The following is an 18,241-nucleotide window of genomic DNA, read 5'->3' on the forward strand; positions in this document are numbered from 1 at the left end:
AATCCAGATTGGAGGGAGGAGTAGCGGGTGGGGAAACTGCAATCAGGATATATTATGTGATAAAAAAAAATCTATTTTCAATAAAATAAAAGGAAAAACAGTGGGCCTTTCTCCAGTCCAGCCTGGAGTGAGTACTTCCCTGACTCCTGAACTGGAGTCTCATGAGAGCTGCATCAACCGAAGGTTCCACTGAGCTGAGCCAGGATTCTTGACTCACAAAAGCTATGAGAGCACACCTGTGCTCTTGTAGGCCACTGCATTTGGGGGTGATTAGCTACACAGCAATAGAAAGGAAGACAAGGCCCACATGATGACTTACAGGGTAAAGGCAGTTGCTGCCAAGCCTTAAAACCTAAGCATAATCCATGCCACCCACATTGGGAAAGGATAGAACATATTACATTCTGGCAGATTGTACTAAACCCTGGCACACAGACACATGGGCACACACACAGGCACACGAGCACACACAAACACTCACACACACACAGAGAGGGGGTGTGTGAGGGGAGAATAAATGAATAAATAAATAAATAAATAAATAGACTTTAAAATAAAAGAAAGGAGTGCAGTATGATTCAAGCCTGCAACTTTGTGGATGGTACAGCTCTTTTGAAGACTAAAGGGAAAGATTGAGGTGAATTTTTAAAATTCTAAGGAAAGTTGTGCATCCGAGGATCATTTCTTTGTCTACTTCAGTGTTTGCTCTGCCCTACAGGTCTAGCAGCCACGGTCTAAGGTGCCCCAAGAAATTCTGTGAATTCTTCTCTGCCATTTGCTCTGGAGTCCAGCATTTCTCATTGCTCAGTTTATGTCGGCGTCTCCTCGCTATCTGCTTGAGGACGTCTTCAAATATTCCTTAGGAATTCTCATGGGGATCCAGCCACCCACAAGGAGTTTATCTACGTCCTAATGACTGGTCCAACTACAGCACTATTCTGGAATTTCTGAGTGAGTGTGAGCAGGAGAAAGTGAGGGCTGTGGACAGGCCCCTTAAAATCAGTTATGCAAATAAGAATCACTTATGTTCAATTTTCAAATGGCTAATTTGGTGTCAGGAGTCTTCTCTAAGAAGGGTGGGTAGCAGACACCCCAGTGTCTTCCAGTTACTAGATGGTTAGCGAAAGCAAGAGGAGCTGCATTCCCTCAGGCTGAGCGAAGGCATACTAAGGTGGTCTACCAGAGGGCCTCTTCTGTCAGTCTGGCTGTCCCTACAAAATCAAAAATAAGTCAGGAGAAATGTTTACCTTTCTTGCTAGGAGGGTGCACTCAGTGGAACTTTGCCAATCTACACAGTGGCTGTGAAGCAAGGCCCCTTGAACTTACTTCTTAGGTGCCTTGGGATTTTTTCCTTATTATTGACTGTATGAGGGGTTCTGTTTTTGTTTGTTTTACTTTGAGTTTTTCTTTTTCTTTTTCTTTTTTTTGCTTCTTTTCTTTCTTTTCCTTTTTATTTCTAAATATAGGGTTTCAATATGTCGTCCTGGCTGGCCTGGAAGAAACTATGTAGACCAAACTGACCTTGGATTCAAAGGGCTGGAATTAAAGGCATGGGCTGTCATCCCAGCCCTTGAATGAGTTTTTCACTTGTAGGAATGTGGCCGGTGGGGGGGGGGCGCGGGTAGGCAAAGCATATTTAGGAATGCATGTTTCTCGCATTCACATCTCCAAGTAGCACCTCTCTCATTTCAGTTAGAGGGCAGGGAAGACGTAAATGTACATTTCTCCACCCATTACAGATAAACTTATAGTAGATGATGGGTATAAAGGTTTGGCTCCTTGCAGATCTGTGTAGTATCAATGTATAAAACTACAGTCAGGAAGAGTGGATGGATTTAGCCTGTGTGTGTACAGGAAGAGGATGTGAACCTTGGAGTTCTACCACACTCTCACTATATAAAATTGGGAGGTTCTGAGAGCTGCACATCAAGAAACCTGCTGATAATAAATCAAGTCACAGCGGTGCTTGTACACATATACAACACGTCTCAAGCTCTCTGAGTATGAGGCATTTGCTGAAGTGTGTGTGCTCGCCCAAGTGTGCTTTGTGCAGTTTAGTAATGAGGAAAAGAAGACAAGAACGTGGGCGTGAGAGACAAACTGACAATGAGCCCATGAAGAACCCTTTAAGAAGAGGACAAGGAGGATGATCTGGCTCATTAAGAGCCCACCTCATTAGGGCCTGAGTTACTAGGGAGCTGAACCAAATTACTTCATCTCCTTAACAATCGAGCCAATTCCCCCCTTTTCCTTTCACTTCAGTAATCAGCAGAAAGGGAAATGGAGCGAGATTGCTTCTGTCAGATGAAATTTACAGGTCTTCCATGCCTCTTTTTTTTTCTAACAAGTGTCTGTAAATGCCTGCTGAGTCTGCTCTCAGCATCGGGCAGTCTTCCATCTGTTTTTATCTTCATTTGATAAACACAGGTTCACATGGCCATCCTGGGAAAAAAGAATGGTTAAATGCAATACTATAGTTATCCAAACCTCAATTTCTGACCATGTCCACAAATAGCAGGAGCGGTAGCTACAAGTACGACACTAAGTAGATTATCTTGCACCATGAAGTCTGATGCCCTAAAGAGCCAGGCATGGAAAAAAAAAGAGTTGTTCACATAATATTCCTTTTTTTGCATGTAGTTACACAAATACAAACCTAGATTTAATGCTCTTCAGAAGCACTGATCTAAATGTTTACAAGCCTCGGAATGTGTCTGAAAGAGAGTTGCCAAAACAGTAACCAAACAGAAATGTTTTGCTTAGTTTCTAGGCTAAGCAATTACGTGAAAACAAAATATAGGGTAGGGCCTGTTAACGACTTTCATATTATGGACCACTAGTGAACTCTGTTGAAGCCTCTACATGCCTTTCAAAGCAATGTATTTATTTGTTTGTGTATTTGTACATGTGTACATACATGCGCACATCTGTGATATGGCAACAGAGTCAGGCATCAGGTCATGACCTATATCTCAAAGTCAGAAGATATCTTTGTGGACCTAGTTCTCTCCTTCTACTTTTGCATGGCTTCTGGAGATTGAACTGTCTTCCGTAGGTTTGTCAACAAGCACCTCCATCTGATGAAACCCCTTGAGGACTCCAAACAGTGTGTTTTATAATAGAAAAAAATGATACATATAAGATTAAAAGAAAAGCAGCTACACTTAACTGTGATATAATCATTATGTGCTTTATTAACACATTAAACAATTAAGAATAGAAGATCTCTTAACTGTCATAATTTTGAAATAGTAATTACACACCCGTATAATTCAAGACATCAATGATTCCCATTAATGGCAAAGCCAAAATTACTAACACCATTGTAATTCGTTGATTTATAATTGAAGAAAAAGTTGTTTCAGTTAGAGGATGATATAAAGGTAAGTGTTCATTGCTCCATCCATCACAGACAGCCCGAATGAATCCAGATCACTTTGTTGTTGTTCCCCTTTCGTATAGTTGTTGAGTCAGAGTTCCAGTGTAGACCAAGCTATCTCAAAATCCTCCTGCCTCTACCTCTCAAGAGCCTGGGTCACAGTCATGTGCCAACATGCTTGACAATCTATATGTCTTTAAATGGGTAAATTTTCTTGCATTTGAGAGGGAAAGAGAGAACCAAAGCTGAAACTGAGGTTGTAACACTTAAATAAGAGAATGTTCTATGCATAGTCACAGAAGACCACGTCCTAAATATAACCCCAGTAGCATAGACACTGAGAGAAACAATTAATAAATGGGACCTCCTGAGACTGAAAAGCTTCTGTAAACAAAGGACATGATCAACAAAACAAAATGACATCCTACAGAATGGGAGAAGATCTTCACTAACCCCACATCAGACAGAGGTCTGATCTCCAAAATATACAAGAACTCAAGAAATGGGTCATCAAAAGAACAAATAATCCAATTTAAAAAATGGAGTACAGACCTAAACAGAGAACTCTCAATAGAGGAATATAAAATGGCTGAAAGACAATTAAAGAAATGCTCAACATCCTTAGTCATCAGAGAAATGCAAATCAAAACAACTCTGAGATTTCATTTTACACCTGTAAGAATAGCCAAGATCAAAAACACTGATGACAACTTATGCTGTAGAAGTTGTGGGGTAAAGGGAACACTCCTGCATTGCTAGTGAGAGTGCAAGCTGGCACCGCCCGTTTGGATATCAGTGTGGCGATTTCTCAGAAAATTAGGAAACAACCTTCCTCAAGACTCAGCAATACCACTTTTGGGTATATATTCAAAGGATGCTCAACCGTGCTACAAGGACATGTGCTCAACTACGTTCATAGCACCATTCTTTGTCATAGCCAGAACCTAGAAACAACCTAAATGCCCCTCAACTGAAGAATGGATAAGGAAAATGTGGTACGTTTGCACAATGGAGTACTACACAGAAGAAAAAATAACGGCATTTCAAATTTTGCAGGCAAATGGATGGAGCTAGAAAACATCATTTGAGTGAGGTAATCCAGACCCAAAAAGACAATTATCACATGTACTCACTCATACGTGGTTTTTAAACATAAAGCAAAGATAACCAGTCCACAAACCACAATCCCAGAGAAGCTAGACAACAATGAAGATCCTAAGAGAGACTTACATAGATCTAATCTACATGGGAAGTTGAAAAAGACAAGATCTCCTAAGTAAATTGAGAGCATGGGGACCTTGGGAGAGGGTTGAAGGGGAAGGGGAAGCAGGAAGAGGAGCAAAGAAAAATATAGAGCTCATTAAAAATCAATTTAAAAAAGAGAATGTTCTAACCAGTACTCATTCATATGTCAAATCAGGGTAGTATAAATGAAGACATCGATTATAATAGAGGCAAAAAGAAACAAAAATATTCAATCAAAACACATGAAAGGAAAAGCTGCTCCCACCAATTGTTGAGAAATCAAAGATAATTTATCCAGTCACATACAGTCACCACAATAATGAAGTATGATGATGGTTCTGCATCAGCCAAAAAATGGTTCTGTTTTCCATTCACTGGCTGTCTTTTCTGGAAAAGATCTGTTTTGTTTTGTTTTTTGAGTTAAATTACAGGGATTCCTAGCAACTCTCTTGTGTATAATAAGTGTTTTCTGATCCTCTCAGGTAGCATCATGCCTTGCTCTAATTTCCTCTTAACCCTTTCTACCTATGTCCAGTTTAGTAGTTGTAATACCCTGGCTCCCTGTTTTACATACCTACTTTTCACACTAGATTGAGAGCTCCTATGCATAGAAGCAATATAGACAAATGTCTCACATTAGACAAACAATTCACATGCAATGTGTGTATATGCTAAAGAGTAAAATATTTCAATTAGCATGTGTCAATTGTACAAAATGATGGGTTTCATTGTGACATTTTCATGTATATACATAAGCAGGTACTGCAATAGTATTCATTCTCATTGCCCCAACATTCTCTGTCCCACTGGCCTGCCTCCTTTTCCTAGTCTTCTTCCTATTTTCATGTTCTCGTTTCTTTTATACATTTAGATTCTGCATGAGACACTTGTTTGTCTTTATAGGTTTGGTGAAAAGTTTTGTTTCCCTTTAAGGAGCCATTCCAAAAACTGTTTTGGACCACAATATTCAATCACACTCATGCTACACTTTTCTTGGGATGAAAAGGAAATTCAGTTGCTATACTGTACTCTATCTGTTGCCTTAAATGGCAAAACATTGGAAAGTATGGGTGAATAAAAACTGACTTGAGAAGTAGCTTAAATCAGGCCGTGGTGGTAAACAACTGTAATCCCAGCACTTAGGGGGCAGAGGCAGGTAGATCTCTGAGTTCTAGGCCAGTCTAGTCTATAGGGTGAGTTCCAGGTCAGGCAGGGCTATACAGAGAAACCCTGTCTTGAAAATAAAAGTAGCTTCAACTTTCCCTGTGAAAATAAACGTCACTTGAACTTATCAGCAGGAAAGTGTGTCATTTGTATCACTGTTGGGAATATTTTAAGCCTAGTTGAAGTAAAGAATAATAACCAAAAAGTACTTCATGGTGGCTTCAGGAAGCTATACCTTATCTTCCAACGTGATTGGGAAGTGAGCAGATCTTTCCAGCCATGTATCAGCCAGCATCTATCCATCCCTTCTCCTATTCCATACATCTGATATTCCATCATCCATCTGATAACCATTCATCTATGTAGCCATTATAATTGTCACATGAAATAGCATGGGAAATAATGAATAATATGGGAAATGTCTACTCTGAAGCAATTGTCAGATTGAACTAAGTTGGCTCTTCTCATTCATTTTCTACATCTTTTCTTTCTCAGTCTTTAGAAAGATGTAGGGGAATTGACAAAGAATTTTTAGGGAAGATGTGACAAAAGGAACCTTCTCCTGAACCTTTGACTCCTTTGCAACTTGTTGATACTTTACTGGCTCCCAATCCAGAGGGCATGCAGCAGAGGACATTCTATAGGCAATGAAGAATAGGAAAAGCATCTGAGTGTGGAAGAGGTTACAGCACCATTAAGCCAGGCCTCTAGGCAAGCACAGCTGGACAGCTGAGAAGGAACTGTGGCTCAATCCCTCAAATTGGCATCAGTCCGTTATGGGTGGGAGAACGGAATCAATGCAGCTGCGTACAGTCAAGTTGCTACACCTCCAAGAGAGAGTTGCAGCTTTCCTTCTGCGCCCAAAGGATGGCCTTCACTAACTGCTTATTGTGTATCCCATGTTCTGGAGGCTACAGGGAAGTAAAAAACATGCTATTAAAAGGTAGCTTCTTCTAGAAATATTATGGAGTCTTGGTGTCATTACCTTATAGCTAAACTCGATTATCCAGTAGGCATTATCTTTCTTATCCTCCTTCTCCCTCTTCCTTCTCCTTATTCTCCCCATTTTCCTTCTTTTCCCATATACCCAGAAGGATTTCTCTCTCATTGGCCATTTTGGAACAAGAATTCTAGTACTTTAAATTCATGCCAGAGCATGAAAGTCTTCTAAAATAGGCTATATATTTCATTATTTATATAAAGCCCAGAGAACCTTTGAGGTTTACTTATTCAAATTCTTGCTTTTGGGCAGGGTCCAGATCAATTCCTGCATCTGATAGCCCTTTCACTGCCTTTTACAAGCCATCACATACCTTGTTTCCTTTGAGGTACTTATAGCATAGGATATGTCTCTGCCATTCAATTGCCAAACTTATAAAAACCAATCCTTTCTAGGGCTTTGACATCAAAATTTGTTGCCTTTTATCTCTTCTATCCTTATAATACATGCAGATTTGGAGAAAGTACCGAGCCTATAGGTTTCTCTTTGATGAATGACTGTTATTTACTCAAAAGGAGAGACTTGATTACTGAAACAGTACAATAATTGTAGCTTTCCCATATAGGTTGTTGTATGGATTAAATGAGATAGTAGTTAGAAAGTTTTAATAGTGTTTACAATTTTAATATGTTCATTACCAATGGAGCTTTTTGATTTTATGTACTATCAATTTAATTTTATTTATTTACTTATTTCTATGTATTTATTTATTATTGTGTAGAGGGGGACATGTGCAGATCACAGACCAAATTTCGGGAGTAGGTTTTCTTTTTCTACTTTGTGGAAGCAGGCCTCTCATTGCTTCTGCCTCTCTGCACTCCAGGAGAGCTGTATGTAAGCTTCTGAGTGATTCTCTTCTCTCTGTGCCTCAGTTCACAGAAGAAATTCCGGGACCACAGATATGAGTCACTGCATTCCACTTTTGTGGGTTCCAGGAACTGAACACAAGTCATAAGTTATAAGGCTGAGCTATCTCACTGCCACTCCAATGCAGTTTTATTAATATGTGTATTAACATATGGTTTACCTTTACCAAGGAACAGAATTTTACTCTAATATTTCTTTATTATATGATTACTTTCCTTGACTCTCCAAATTACCGCTTAAATATTTAGAAATTATTTGTTTATTGTCATAACATACACAACGTAGCATTACCATTTCAATAATTTTCAAGTAAATAATTTTGTGATACTAAATTCAATCACATTACCAGTCACACCTCTATCTCTAGAATAGTTAAATCTTACCCAAATGCAACTCTACATCAATCACAACGTTCTACCATTCTCTTGTATCCCCACTTCAAGAAACTATCGTTCTATTTTCCATTCCATGAATTTGATGCCTGAAACAACCTTTTATAAATAGAATCATGTAGTTGGTATCCTTTTTGTTTCCTCATACTGCCCTAAGGAATTTGCTCTCTTAGGGCAGTATGAAGAAAGATAATCATCCATTGTATTGCATAACACATACTATTTTAATTTTTAAATTAATCATTTACTTATTTTTAAACAGTGTCACTATGAGCTCTGGCTGACCTAAAATTCACAAAGATCTATATACCTCTGCTAGGAATAATAGTTTTTCCTCTTTACACTTTCTTAATCCATTCATGCATTGACAAACACTTGGATTGATGCTAACTTTTGCCTACTGTGAATAATGCAGCTATGAGCATGGATACATCAATATTTCATCAAGTTCATTCTTTCAATGTGGGGTGTTCTCTACACAGGTACACAACTCCTAGATGATATGAGACTTATATTTTTTAATATAAGTCTCATAAGTATGGGACTTTTGCCACATGTATGTTTAGGTACCAATGTCAAATCAGAAGAGGGTGATATATTACTTGATACTAAAATTACAGGTGGTTGTGAGACACCATGTGGGTGCTGAGAATAGAACTCAGGTTCTCTGGAAGAGCATCCAGTGCTCTAAATCACTGAGTCATCTCTGTGATCCCCACGATTCATTTAAAGTTTTTTTTTAATATATAGTTTTTTAATTTATAAAAGTTTATTAATTTATAAAATTTTCATTTCCGCCCCTCTTCCCAACACCCTCCCACTCCCCCCACTCCCTCTCCTCCTTCCTCTCCATCCCTAAGAGCAGTCAGGGTTTCCTGCCCTGTGGGAAGTTCAAGTTCCTCCCCTCTCCCTCCAGGTCCAGGAAGGTGAGCATCCAAACAGACTGGATCCCAAAAATCCAGTATATGCAGAGGAAACAAGTCCCAGTGTCATTGTCAATGGCTTTTCAGAGAGACCCCGTGCCAGTCACATTCAGAGAATCCGACCACATTCAGAGAATCTAGTTGGATCACGTGCTCGTTCAGTCCCAGTCCAACTGGCCTTGGTGAATTCTCATTAGATCAGTCCCCTTGTATCAGTGGGTGAATGCACTCCTCACGGTCCTGACTTTCTTGTTCATGTTCTCCCTCCTTCTGCTCCTCATTTAGACCTTGGGGGCTCAGTCCAGTGCTCCAATGTGGGTCTCTGTCTTTTGTTGTTTATTCAAACTTTTGGAGATATGCTTAATTAGTGATTGATAGGCATAATGCTGGGTCAGAGGACACAAGAATTTCTTGCTCCTAATTTATTAGCCAATGTATACAAATACAAAGAATTTTTGTGTAATTTCATACTCTGTAATTTGAATGAATTATTTCTTAGACATTTTGCAACATCTGTGTTTGAACATAAAACATTAAGCTGTATGTAAAATGAGTTTTTTTCCTTATACTCTTTTAATGGGTTGAAGTAGTTTCTCTCTGTTTCTATTTCCTTGGATATTTTTATTATCATTAAATAATGATGACTTTTTAAAATGCCTTTCACTTGAGATGGTCTTGTGATTTTATGTCCTTGTTCTATTAATGTAGCCAGCTATCTCAGTCAGGGTTGCTATTGCTGAAATAAAACACCATTACCGAAAGCAAATTTGGGAGGAAAGTTTATTTGGCTTACGTTTCCTCACTATACTTCATCACTGAAGGAAGTCAGGGAAGAAACTCAAACAGGACAGGAACCTAGAGGCAGAAGCTGACACAGAAGCCATAGAGTGTGCTACTTACTGACTTGTTCATCATGGCTTGCTCAGCCTGCTTTCTTATAGAACTCAGTACAACCATTCCAGGGATTGTACCACCCACATTGGGATGAGCACACCCACATCAATTTTTAATTAAGAACATGTCCTACAGGCTTGCCTGAAGCCTGATCTTATGGAGGTATTTTCTCAATTGAGGTTTCCTCCTCTCAGATGACAATAGTTTGTGTCAAGTTGACATAAAGTTAGCCAGCTAGATTAAATTAATTGATTTTCTCTGTTCACTACCCTTGCATTCCAAGGAGGAATTCCCTTTTGAATATAGCATATAATCTACTTATACACAACTTAATTCTGTGTGCTAATGTTCTACTGAAGACAGCTGCATCAATATTCATAAGAGACATTGGTCTGTCGTTCTCTTCCAGTGTCTTCGTTTGTTTGGTATCAGGGCACGCACTGAATGAACTAAGGAGTCTCTTCTATGATTTTAAAAAGTAATTTGAGAATTGCTGTTAACTTTTCTGAAATATTTATAGACATCAGAAAAATAGAATGTTATCATTTACAGGAAAATAGATGGAATTGGAGATTCTCATATTGGTCAAAATAATGCAAATGTTGTATGCTTTTCTCTCACCCAGAGAATTGAGGAAGAATTGAAAATAAACATGGGACTATTTTGGATGTGGAAATGGAAACAGACTTGGCCAAGAGGATGTAAGAAGAAGCAACATGGAAAGTAAAAAGGATCAACGTACAATGTATCAATTATGAAATGTTATAATGAAATCCATTACTTTGTATAGTTAGTATATTCTAATAAAAATAAGGGTGAAGTTGATTTTTTTTTAAATTGAAGACACTGGGTCCTGAGTATTTCTTCATTGGCACATTTGAGTTGCTGCCCCAAACCTTTTCACAGTCAAAGCTCTTTGAGAATTTTTCCAATGCTTCATGACTCAATACTGCTAGGTTATATATTTGAGGAAGTTTTTTTCCATTTAATTTAGGTTATCTAAATGTCATGCAGTTATCTGTTGCACTTTCTCATAATCATTTTTTATTTCTGAAACATTATTAGTAATGCTTCTTTTCATTTCTGGTTTTAGCTTGGTGAGGCATCTTTTTTATTTAGTGTAGCTTGAAGTTAAACCATTGTGTTAACCTTTCCAAAGATCCAACTCTTGGTTTTCTTCATTTTCTCTATCATTTTTATTTTTTGATTTTATCTCTGCTTTAATCTTTCTTGTTTTTCTTCTGCTAGCTGCGAGTCCAGTTTTATCTTTTTTTGTTTAATTCCATAAACGAAAATGTAGGACTTGACTTTCTTGTTTAATGTAAGCTTCTCTGCAAATATTTTTTCACTGCTTTTACTGAATTCCATCAGTTTTGCTTTCTCATATTTTCATTTATGTAGAAATATTTTCTAATTTCCCTTGAGACTTCTTCCAGATAAAAACAGGCTTGTTTGTCAGGCTTACACTATTTAGCTCTGTGAGTCTACAAAGCAACACCAATTTTAAAATAAAGTAACAAGTTTGAAAATCCCATTTATCTATAACATTTTCAAGAGCAGATGATTTATTCATTTCATAATTATTCCCACTTCTTTCTGCAACCTTTCCCCATCTTAGGGTTTCAATTGCTGTGAAGAGACACCATGACCACAATAACCCATATAAAGAAAAAGGATTTTCAGAGGTTTAGTTCATTATCACCATGGTGGGACATGTGGGCATGCAGGCAGATACAGTGCTGGAAAAGGGACTGAGAGCCCTTCATCTTCACCCATTGTGGAGGCCCCAAAATGTGAGCCTATTACCACCTTGTCTGAGCATCAGACAGTTTCTGATTGCTCAAAGTTGTTGCCGTTCTACCCTGACCAAAGGTCAGAGAGTTGGAACTTATGTCTGTTCCGTCAAGGTTATTGCACGTTTCTACCTCAAACAAAGGTCCAAACTTTGTTTGCTCTTTCAAGGTTATTGTCAACAAGTGTGGCTAATATTCAGCCCTTGTATTTCAATAATAGAGAAGCAGATGTTTCTACACCAAAAAAACAAAAAAACAAAAAAGTATAAGAATCCAGCTAAGTTCCTACTTCCTTAAGGAGATAACATTGCATTTTACCCAGGGAGTGATTTGCCTACAAAATGTTTTGGTCTAGGGCATTAGAATTACTTGTCTTGTTCTAGCAACAGAATGTTTAGCTAGAATGTAGCCCAAAAACTTCAACTGGTATAATGCTAATGCAGTTTTTTTATTTTACTCTTACCTTTTGAGGTCAGGGATATTTTAAACAATTGGAAATTAAATGTGGACGATTTCAGTATTCACTGGAACTCCCTCCCAGTACTATCCTATGTTTCTGTTTTATTATTTTTACTTGGGTCATTGTTCTTTTTACTATTTTTCTAATTCCCATGCCCCTACCCTGGCAAGTGATAGTTTTTGTCAAAGCTGTTGCCCATAGGCAACAGAAAGTGAATTGTGACACTGAGCATAGTTTGAGCAAAGGAGACCTCAAAGCCCACCCCCAAAGTGATGTATTTCCTCCACCAAAGACACACCTCCTTATAGTACCACTCCATATGAACTCATTGGGGCCAATTACATTCAAACTACCACATTCCTCCTCCTCCACTCCTGTCTTTCTCCTTCCTTTCTTCCTTTATCATATAAATATATATTGAAGAATTGCGATGGATGAAGAACTGATTATGGACAGGTGAGATGAATAAAGAACAGACACCATGAAAGAGTTTAGCAAGCACTGGTCACATTTCTGATGCCACATTCTGTGTGCAATAATGGTTGCTATTGGAGATAGTGAAAACATCTAATTATCCTCATGGTAACAAAACCAATTTACTTCTTGCAACCTCTCCCTTTGTACTCAGGCACATGTAACACATACACACACACACACACACACACACACACACACACACCATCCTCACACACAAATACACACACTTTTCAGTAAGTAAACTTTCAAAGTTCATCCCTTGGCTTTTCATGTATGTATTCAGTTATCCTAGCACTTCTCTCCCTTTATCCAGGCAGTTAATACACTAGTAATGGTATATGCTAATGTTACCCAATGTCTGGCACAATTTTTCACATCTGAATCTGTACCCTGCAACTTGTATTTTAATAAACATTAATTGGCCCATAGTCAGACAGGAAGTATAGGTGAGACAACCAGGCAGGAAGTGGAGGCAGGGTGACGAGAACAGGAGAATTCTGGGAAGAGGAAAGGCACAGTCTGCAGTCATCACCCAGCCTCAGAGCAAGCAAGATGAGAGGGCCTTGCTGATACAGGTACCAAGCCACATAGCTAACACAGAAAAGAATTATGGGTAAAGATGTAGAAATTAGTTAATAAGAAGCCAGAGATAACAGGCCAACCAGTTTATAATTAATGTAGACCTCTGTGTGTTTCATTAGGACTGAAAGACTACAGGAATGGGCAGGCCACAAGCCTTCTTACAACAGAATGGCACCAATGTGGACAACTGAATCCACTTAAAGCCTGAGAGAGTTTGGGAAATAATTCTAGACAAGAAATAATAGAGTTAAGCATGACTTCTTTTTGCAGCATTTTCTCAGGTGGGTTCTGTTTGCTAGAGGCAAACATATCTTATTTAAGAGAGGCTTCTTGACTCAGTTTTAGCTGCAAAAGCTTTGCAGCTCTTTTAAGAGGCCCTGTCACAAAACACTTAAATGGTATTCATAAATTGTCAGCTGCATTCTTTTTGGTGGTAGTAGGGGCCTTGAAACTCCATAGAGTTCTGACAATAAACAGAATAGGAGGTCCTTTTGTTTATGTGTTGCTTTCGTTGGTTGAATAAAGAAACTGTCTTGGCCTTTTGATAGGGCAAAACTTAGGTTGGCATGGAGAAGACAGAACTGAATGCTGGGAAGAAGAGCAAAGTGGCAGATGCCATGATCTCCTGCCTGAGGCATACGTTGGTTAGAATCTTGCCAGTAAGCCACAGTCACATGGCGATACACAGATTAATAGAAATGGGCTAAATTAAGATGTAAAACTTAGCCAATAAAAAGTTAGAGCTAATAGGCCAGGCAGTGTTTAAATTAATACAGTTTCTGTGTGGTTATTTCCGGTGTAAGCTAGCAGGGTGACCAGGACAAACAAAGGATCATCCTCCTCGTGCAACAATTTGGAGCCCAATGTGATGGACCAACTCCACTTAAAAACCTGAGAGAGCTTAATTCTAGGCACACAGAAAAAAAAAACAAACAAACAGAGTTTTTGCTGTTTGCTGGGGCATGCTGCAGAGAGATTTTCCTGACTCAGCAATAGAAGTAGGAAAAAAGCTGCACCATTTTAAAACAAGGCTTCCTGGGCCTGCCAAGGGTGCAAACTCCGACTATCGAGCATTTGTAGGCCCAGGTGTTTGTGTGCCCACTTGGGGTTGGGAGTAAAGTAGCCAAGACCATGCCCACGGATAGGCTCTTCCTGCCTGGGTAGGCGGTGGTTCAGCTCTACTAGAAAGTGGCGATTTTGAAATACCAGTTTCTGGACTGTGCCGCCAACACGACCTGTGACTCTTGGGAGACAGAGCATTTGGATGGGGTTTGTGAGCACATTGCTGCAGCTTTCTTGATAGCAACGTGGGCCAGCTTTGTGCCTGGAAGTGGGGTTGTGTGTTTTGGCTCTCAGAGGCTCATAGACAAAAGCAAAGTGGTGGGGAGGGACCAAGCTGTATAGAGAAGACCGAAGACCAAACACTTGAAGCAAATTATCTTTTGAGAGATAATCAGATGGGGAAAGTCATGTTAAGATAACCTTGAATGCCAAACTAAGGTATTTTAAGGAAAGATCTTCATCCTGTGCCATAAACCCAAACAGTTGTTCAAGGAGAAAGGAGGTGGGAAGGTAGAGAAACTTTGGACTCTTTATCTCATCTGGGATCTGTCCACTTTCTTCTGATTTACATTTTAGGCTCTTAAGCAGCTTATATTTTATTTGAATAAGGAGTTTTCCTGTTGATTGAAAGCCAAAAAATAAAATAAAATGAGCAAAGGGGCCCTGAAAATCTGTAATATTCACTAGGAACATGATATGACTAGAACATCCTTTTAGAAATCCATCTTCCAAGATGGATAGGGTGGAATAAAGGACAGAAAGGAAAGTAGAGAGATCTTCAGAGACCTTGCTAGGACTCTTTAAATTTGCAAGGCCTGTGACAGAAGAATGATTTGGAAACTGTCCGATTTTAAAAACACTTCAGAAGATATAGATAGAGCATGACCAATAGGGCAGGTGAGTAACTAAATGTTCCTGGCAGGAAGGAATTGAGAGGTTACTTCTCTAAAGAGGGCATTTCAATTAATAGAGAAAATGATTAGGCTCACAGAAACCATTATAAAATGCTTTGACTCACTCCATGTTGAGTGAGTTGCAGTTTTGACTTACCAGAAGAGGAAGCTGCTTTGTATTTGCTATTCTGAAAAAGAAAATAAATGGATGTCTCCCTGTTTGAGAGTTAGTCAAGCTAAAAGGTCATATATTCAGAACTACTCAGAGACCAGTTATTACATTTTCCTGTCTGGAAACTAGAAATTTCCTTGCAGGCATCTTAGGGGAAATAAAAAAAAATCTTAGAGAGGAGAAATGTTCATGTAGACTTTTCCATCCATGCGCAGCAATAGCTGTTTTAGATTACATGCCAATACATTTAGCTCTCTAGATCACCTAGCACATTACTGGTGCTCAGCTGGTGCTAAATCAGCCATGGAAAGGTGCATCCAGATGCCCAGAACAAAAGAGAAATTAGGCCGAGTGAGACCCAAGCAAATCCTTAATTAGAAATGGAACTGGTTGGCCTCTCATGACACACTCTCTTCACCAATGAAGGAAAAAAGCCCACTAGATAATGAATCCCAAACTTAACAAAAATTTTTTATGTTGGCATATATATGACTTTAGACAAATTCTTTCTCTGTGTCTAGTTCTCTCTGTTGTCAAATAAGAAGAAAAGTTCTTATCATCATATCAAAAAGCCTGATCATACAAGACTGCTGTAAGAGTAGAATTGGATTGTGAAAGTGCTTTAAAAGGCATAAAGAATTGTGTTATATGGGGAAACACTTGGCTAGGAAGTATAAGGTTGTGAGTTTAATCTCTAACACTGCAAGAAAACAAAACCATAATGTAACATACACAGGCAAAGTAACTTAATACAGATTTTATAAATCCAAGAAGTGGTATGTGGCAAAAACTTAAGTAAATAAAACTATAAATTAACATTTTAATATTTTCATGAAAATTTTTAACAAATTCTATGTGTAGTATATGTATGTGTACATGTTCATTTGTTTATGTATGTGTGTGCATGGAGGTCAAAAGTTTATATCAGTATCTACCTTGATCATTGTACTTTATCTTTCAATTTATTATTATTATTATGGATGATGTGCACATGTACCACAGAACACATGTAGAGGTCAGAGGCAATTACCTTTCCTACAGAGCCATCTCCTTAACCCTCTACCTTATCTTTTAAAGGAGCATTTTTCGATGAACTGTCAGTTCACAGATTTGGCTAGACTGACTGGACAGTAAACCCTAGGGATTCTCCTGCCCCACCCTACCAGTGCTGGGAATTAAAGATGTTAATGCCACATTCATCTTTTGCATGGGTGCTGGGGATCCATATGGTTTCATATTGTGTGACAAGCACTTTAGCAACTAAGTCATATTCCCACACTCCTGAAATAAATTGTATAACAAATATTCATGTCCCTCTGTGTCTTTGTTATTAATCATACTAATCAGCAGGAGTTTTGCAAAATAAAGTTATTTAGTAAAGCACACTGTTCTTCCTGTTTTTTTGTTAACTTGTCACTTACATTCCTACTTCCTATTGCATTGCTTATGAATCCTGATATAGCCATATTATGGATAATGTGTATTTGTTTAAAAGAATAAACCAGATCTGTATCTATGTGTATGCTGGTAGGTGATTGATATACTGTTTAGCATCAGAAGCAAACATATCCCAATCCCATCCTAGAAGAAACAACAGTGTCCCCTATGGATCTCTCTGATGCATGCCTGTATATATTTGTGTGTACACAGAGAAAGTCATGAAAAGATTCAAAGCTAGGTTGTTAATATTCTTTACTATGCAGAGGAGGAAAAATGGAGAAGACATTGCTAACTTTTTTTTTCCAGTTTCTTGATACAGGGTTTTGTGACTTGCCCAGCTGAAAAATGTACTGAGCCATGTGGTTAACATATACTAGAATAATGGGCTAATGTAAGTTATAAGAGCTAATACAAAGCCTGAGCTAATAGACTGATCAGTATATAACTTATGTAGACCTCTGTGTGATTTTCTTTGGGACATACCGGCTGTGGGAACTGGGCAGGATAGAAACCCCAACAAGCAGGCCCACCATGTTACAGGGTTTCTCTCTGTAGGCTTAGCTGTCCTGGAACTCACTTTGTAGACAATGTTGACTCAAACTCACAAAGATCTGCATGTCTCTGCCTCTAGAGCGCTGAGATTAAAGCCAGCACCATCCAGCTTGCATTGCTTGCTTTTAATACCTACGTATTATTCTACTACTGGCAGTGAATGCATAGAATACATAATTTGGGAAAATATTTTATTTTTTTAAAAGAATTTTACCTGGACCGAAATCACAGGTCTTCTCCACTGCTTTCTGGTCTTTTATGCTCTCTTGTCACTTATGTGTACACTAAAGATGTTAAGTTATTCCTTACTTAGAGAGTCCTGTCTGCTTGACTACTAAATCATTTGCACATCAGGGAGGTGAATGGTATAAGAACAGAAAGGCCTTTAACTGAGATTTGGGCCCACCCCTTCCCTACATTTCTGGGAAACAGAAATAGCCTGCATAGGAAGTCAGGCAATGACTCAAGCATAAATCTTTCCTGTGCAAATAGAGGCAGCTGTGTTTCGAGATCTTGCCTATATTTCAAGGAATCAATAAATTTCAAGCCCTGTGTGGTGGAAGAATCTCAACCTCCCAAAACATCTGCCCCCTCCCCACTGCTGCCTCTTTGCCCCTCTGCATGTAGTCCATACTTCAAGAATAACAAGCTAAGTCACCAAAGAACCCCCATCATTTGAACAAACACTGTGAGGCAGACACTGGGCAAGGTGCTTTCAGATGTGTTATCTTGACTTAATCTGCACTGCAACTTCTGTGACAGGTAGGATGCAATGTTTTTGTTGTTGATCTTCTTCTTCTTCTTCCTCTTCCTCCTTCTCCTCCTCCTCCTCCTCCTCCTCCTCCTCCTCCTCTTCCTTCTTCTTCTTCTTCTTCTTCTTCTTCTTCTTCTTCTTCCAAAAGATGGAACCAGCTAGAGTCATCTTTTAAGGCACACCTTGGATTTC

General features: G+C 38.8%; 1 protein-coding gene across 5 annotated transcripts in view; it reads right to left on the reverse strand.

Moving 5' to 3' along the window:
* Window positions 1-18,241, reverse strand: part of Pak3 (p21 (RAC1) activated kinase 3) — a 256,618-nt gene that overhangs the window by 167,568 nt on the left and 70,809 nt on the right. The gene's annotated exons all lie outside the window — the stretch shown is intronic.

This window comes from Myodes glareolus, chromosome X (genome assembly GCF_982192425.1).
Source record: "Myodes glareolus chromosome X, mMyoGla1.1, whole genome shotgun sequence".
NCBI lineage: Eukaryota > Metazoa > Chordata > Mammalia > Rodentia > Cricetidae > Myodes > Myodes glareolus.